The 6019-nt window shown below is 40.1% G+C and overlaps 1 pseudogene; it reads right to left on the reverse strand.

Moving 5' to 3' along the window:
• Positions 1-2691: 2691 nt before the first annotated feature.
• On the reverse strand, positions 2692-4677 carry LOC115727347 (annotated as a pseudogene).
• Positions 4678-6019: the final 1342 nt, after the last annotated feature.

Consider the following 6019-nt stretch of genomic DNA (forward strand, 5'->3'; position numbering starts at 1 on the left):
CTAAATTTATCATAAAAAATTGAGTCATCAAAAGATGCTAACATTCATAAATTTGACTCGAATCAATATAGCTAAGAAATTAGTAGTGATATTTGTTGTTTCCTTTAAAGATGGAAAAAAATGATGTATATGAAAACATGTTGATTCCCTAAAAAATCCTCAACTTCAAGTCCAGTCCCAATTTTTCCTTGAAATTTTTTCTGTCTCATAAAAATCTATAACTTTCACTATAGTCCCAAATTTACCCATGCGTTTAAAATTCCCCAATGATTTCTTCAATATCATCAAAATTAGGAAGTTTGCAGTGTTCCTATAAGGTGAGGGTGTTGATGAAGACACATGTCATGATAATGAACTTCTTATTGGTTCTAATGTCTATAATTTTGAGTAAATTGATAGCGATTATTGGACATGTGAGCAGATTTGAGACTAGAGTGAAAATGGTGAATTTTTATGAGACAAAATTTTTTTTGGGTAGAATTGGATTGAACCTAAAATTTGGTGTTCTTTATGGAATTAGCCTATGAAAAACCTGTACATCAAATCGGATAGATCTTTGAGTCCACCTCCTTGTTTAGGTATAGAAGCGATGTCATATATTAAGCTCTAAAGATAGAGACGAAGAGATTGCGTTGTTGACACTCAAAAATCAATCTAAGCCTAAGCAGATAGGAAGGCCCGTGGAGCGTTGTCGACATGAGAGTCCAATGTGCCTAGAACGCGTTAGCATCCGAACATAGGTCAGAGCCGATAACTGAATAAAGGATGGCATTGGTGCGACTAAGTAATCGATATGCACAAAAACATGTGAGTATGGGAAACGAAATCAAAGATTCAACAGCCCGGTAAATAAGGAGAGCAATTACCAAAATGAACCTGACAATGAAGGAATGGATTAGAGCGTTTGAAGTAACCGCTATCGACAGTTATCCATTGTAATATGAAAGGCTTCCCCAAATAAAGATTTATTGTCTAGATGCCGCAAATCCGACCTTACAGAATCGAACACGGCTTTCAGGATGGTATTTTGAGTGGTATCCGGAAGGTTATAGAGAGAGCAGTCGTAAGGCCTTAAAGGGATAAGGACAGGGAAGTATGAAAGAGTTTGTAGTTCAGAATTCAAGCCTAGGAACATTCTCAATAAGCTAATAAGATCTTTTTTTCGATAAAAATTATCATTGATTCACTTACTATTTGTCTTCTTAGAACTCTCTTCCACTATAAATAGTTGAAGAACCTTTGTAGAGGGATCAATAATCAACAACACTTATCAGTTTTCCTTGCAATTCATCTTATCAAGCTCTTGTGTTCCTGCTTATCGTTCTTTATTTACTTTATGTGCTTTACTCTTAACGTAGCCATTATCCATCACTTCCTATCCTAATCCCCGCCGAACCCGATTCCCTCTAAAAGCCGAAGATCACTATCTTCAGTGAGAGATCCTTCGTCACGGGCTATTATCAGCGGTATAGCGTAATATTAAGATGAATAATTTAGTACATTCAAGGGGCATTATATCCGAACAACATGCACATAAAAAAAAAGTAAATAACAAGTAAACTAGCTAACAAAGGAAATAACGAAACTAGGACTACAATCTCATATGATCCAACAAAAATCTTGTAATGTGATGACAATATTCTACCATCCTTCCTCAAATAGTTCCTCGAAGAAGATGACTCCTAGATAATGGCCTGCCATTATTGGAACGAGAGGTGTGGTAACGGTTGAGTAGCAATCGGTGAAATTCGCAAGTATAATCGCGATATCAAATCTCATGCAATGATCGAGATGAAAGAAAGATCAAGAGGAAAGGAAACCCTCGCCTAAAAGTAATAGTGGTCGATTGGAATGTTTGCTTTCCTTAAACTATCTAAGAAATGATGATATATATGATTAATCCATTTGACGAATTGGGTAGTGTAAAGAAGCTGCCCTTCCCATAGGGTCGAGGCGCTTAATGTACAATTTGATTTAGACATTTGCAAAACGAAGTTTCAATTTCGCAAGTGCTCGTACCATAAAATTACTTTGAGCTCATCCTCTTGAAGGGATCGGCGGCGAAACCACTAGAGTTTTGAGACCATATTGGCCTGTAAGGACGGTTTTGCCGCCAGACGTCATCATTGTCGGGCACTTGTCATGACATACAGCCACCATGTTGCCATTTTTAACGCTAGACAACCTCCCGTTGACCTACACCCCATGGCTTGGACCATCTTCACCATTAAATATAGGTCAACAACTCAAGTAAGTTTCCCTAAACATTTGCCCAATATATAATGCGGTCCTTAAACTTTTAATTTGTTTACTATAATTTCTAAACTTTTGGTACATGTTCAATTTAGTTTCGATACGTTATTAAAAGACTTAGATAAATTCAAATCTAATTTGAACGATTAGTAATTTTTCTGGAAAGATTGAGTAGTTGAATGAGCAGAGCAGCAGGCTTTCATATGGGAATGCCAAGTATTTCGGATACTAAATCAAAGTACTATCAATATAATTATAATAGAAAATTATAGATTGCAGTACCATAAGCATAATAAACTAAGTACTTAAGAAACAAATAAATTGATCCTCACAAATGTAGAATTACTAAACAAGTCACGCACAAATTCCACATTTAATAGACGTACAATGAAACACATTTAGCAACAAATTAGCATACATTCAAATACAATCCCATTATGTAGATGACAATCACATAGGGGTTTTTTAATTTTTTTGCTTATGATCACTAGATGTTGAATCAAATATTTTAAGCATTTTGCAGTTCTGCTTCAGCCGTCTCTTCCTCGTTCTCGCCGGTCAAATCCTCCAAGGACTTGCCCTTCGATTCAGGAACCAAGAAAGTCAACAACATCCCAGCAAAGTTTTTGACTCCGAGCATGATCAAGGAGTTCTTCACCCCGAAACCGGGAGGGTATCCAGCGTCGGTCTTCGCTGGGGGTCCTTGTTTTGCGCCGTGTACAAGAACCCGAATACACTGATGATCGCCCCGGCCGCCGCCGAGATCCCGTTGCAAGTTGACCGTAACCTTGCTGGGAAGATCTCGGCCGGTACCATGAACGTCAACGCGTTTGGCCCGAAGTTGGCGAAGAAGAAGGTGAATGAGTAGGGGACCACAAAGCTGATGTGGTTGTCCTTTTTCGTCCAATGATTGTATGGCAGCGCTTGTGCGAATATGAAGACTCTCATGAAAGCGAAACCCATGATTTGGATGAAGAATCGGCCGAGGATGTCGATGAAAACCACGGTGAGCCGCTATCCTGGCACTGTGCTGCATAGGGAGATGAGAGTCTGCGCTCTTGCGATCTTGTACACTTCGTGGATCGCGCTCATTTTTTTAGCAGGCGGGATCCAACAGATTGCGGCGAAGATGTCCTTCTAGAAGAGATTTTGGCTGTAGAAGGTGATGTCCAATAGGAACCAAGTGCTGGCTGTGCCGACAAGAGGAAGGCAGTGGCGACGGGCGAATTCCTTCGAGAACAAGCCATAGGAATTCTTCTGGCGGGAGACCCGATCTCCCTTTTCTTGCTCAGCTTCAATATCTACTTGCAGTACCTGTCACAGATGTTAAAAAAAATTATCTGGTGTGTTTAAACATGCCGACTGCTCTGCATGCATTTCAGTAATTAAATAGGCACCCATTTGATGTTTTGTGCGTCATTTCATAGATCTATTCTCGTCTAGAATGACAATTCTCAACGTGACATGAAAACACGATTCCAATGGATACGAATTTATAGAAAGAGACTCTAACTCGTCATGACTTGATTAGAAACTTATCCGAAATGACATGTTTACACTCATCATTATGCAAAACACTCTCTAATCACGGTGGAATATTTTTGTGATGGCTTGAAAATACCTGACCCGCTAATTGCCAGTCTAATTTTAGGCTGTTATCAAGAGTAAAAGACTAAGCCTAATGAGTAGTTAAGCCACCTTGGACATGTCTGTAGCAGCCTGCTTTGCATTCCTGGCCACTAGCACGGTGTAACGGGTGGTTTCCGGCATCTTCATCCGCCAGTGGTAGGTGAGCGTGGATGGGAGAGCTCCGAACATCAGGATTATTCGCCAGACATAGTCGGCTTGGTTCATGGTGGAGCCGATAGGGTTGACCTCGTATGCAGGAGCCTTGTATTTATGGTTGAACGCGCTCGCCGCGATGAGAGCAACTATCCCGCCACCGAGAATCCCGATACCCTGCATGGCGAAAACTGCGGCGATGAAAGTCCCGCGAGTCTTCTTGTTTGTGTATTCAGACATGATGGAGGCAGAAAGAGGATAGTCGCCGCCAATGCCATACCCGAATCCCCGAAGGAAAGTCCCGACCTGATGGAGCAAACCACCATCAGAATTAGGGTTATGCCGTAGATGCGCTTCCGCCCCATTTTGTCGCCTAGCTAGCCGAAGAAGAGCTGGCCCGCCAGAGTGCCGCAGAATGGCATGCCAAGGTGGCAGAGAGGTTCGGAGGCAACGACCCGGGTTTCGGCGCACGTGATAATATATGCGCCCGAGGAGTTTGGTGACGAGGGAGATGCAAAACAGGTCTTACGCGTCGGTGAAGAATCCCATTCCGGCAATGACGATGGAGGTGAAATGGTACCATTGCGTCTTCGCGACATCGAGTGCGTTAAGCACTACCAGTACAAGTTGATTCCCAGCCATGTATTGATGCGTCTATCTGTAAATTGTAGCCGAAATTATCGTCAAAAGATATAACCGAGGACGACTTCGAAAAATTTTGCACGTTTTGTCTAGCATAATTCTATTTTGATCCACGAGTTCCAAGTCGAAAAGGTAGCTTTTACAAATTCCGTGAGATGCTTCTTTTTAATATGGGCTATTTCAGCATGTGTAACTAAGCATCAATTATGGAAAAATCAAATGTCATAATTTATAATCCTAGAACATTGCTTTTAGCATAAACTAGGACTCTCTCTCTCTCTCTCTCTCTCTCTCTCTCTCTCTCTTGTCAAAACATAAACTAGGACTTACTGCGACATATGCATCGATAATTCCACCAGAATAATTTTCTAAGGGACAAGATGACCACATGAGATAAACAGAAAAAAAAATTTAATTACTATATCGAGGCATTATACGACACCGAAAAAGGGGAAAAAAGATGAAAAATTCGTCAATCTAAGCACAAAAACATAATCATGGAAAAAACATCTTCAAAGATCTTCGGATGAACATCAATATGAGAATGTGATAGAAGGGACTCTGCTCACAAATGAGTACAATGAGAGATTCACCTGCTTCCCCAGGCACTAAAACCCTCAATGACAGAGGCAGGCGAAGCACTGAAGAAGAAGAAGAAGAAGATAATGATGAAAGGTGGAATAGAGTGCTACCTATTTATGTGATTAATTGAGTATCTTTAGGCCTGTACATATGTCGATCTCTATTAAATAATCTATGTCAACTCTGTTAGGACTTGTTTTTTCCGTACAACTTTCCCTTTTGAGGGTTTTTTAGCTGGCCCTTTCCTAAATAATGGCAAGTGGTGTTTTCTACTTCAATTGGGAAAATATAATTTGCTTGGACATGTAAGGATTAATTTGGGTGTCCATGTAAACCCCATCTATTGGATGTTTGAATCATTCATCGGAGCATTATCAAATGTGACAAAGATATCGTGTGTCATCTTGACGTCATAATTAATATACGAAATATTTTATTATTTGTCTATTTTAGCAAAATTGCGAGTTTAAACACCAAATTGATCAACCATGTATATGACATATTGTGTACCATCTGTTCTCATCCTATCAGTGTTCTTTCTTCTATCCCTTTTCCTCCTTTCTTCTCTAAAAACGATTCGAATTCATTTGATGGGGTGGATGGGAACCAAATGGCTGATATGAGAATCATGATCTTTTGCATGTAATGACATACCATGTGACGCCGACTTGATCATACTCAAGTTGGAGAGTTGACATTACAAAAAGTCAACCGTTGCCCTACAATCAAGAATTGCACCAATGGCATATGACTATTTGTT

The sequence above is a fragment of the Rhodamnia argentea genome, chromosome 1, assembly GCF_020921035.1.
Source record: "Rhodamnia argentea isolate NSW1041297 chromosome 1, ASM2092103v1, whole genome shotgun sequence".
NCBI classification, from domain to species: domain Eukaryota; kingdom Viridiplantae; phylum Streptophyta; class Magnoliopsida; order Myrtales; family Myrtaceae; genus Rhodamnia; species Rhodamnia argentea.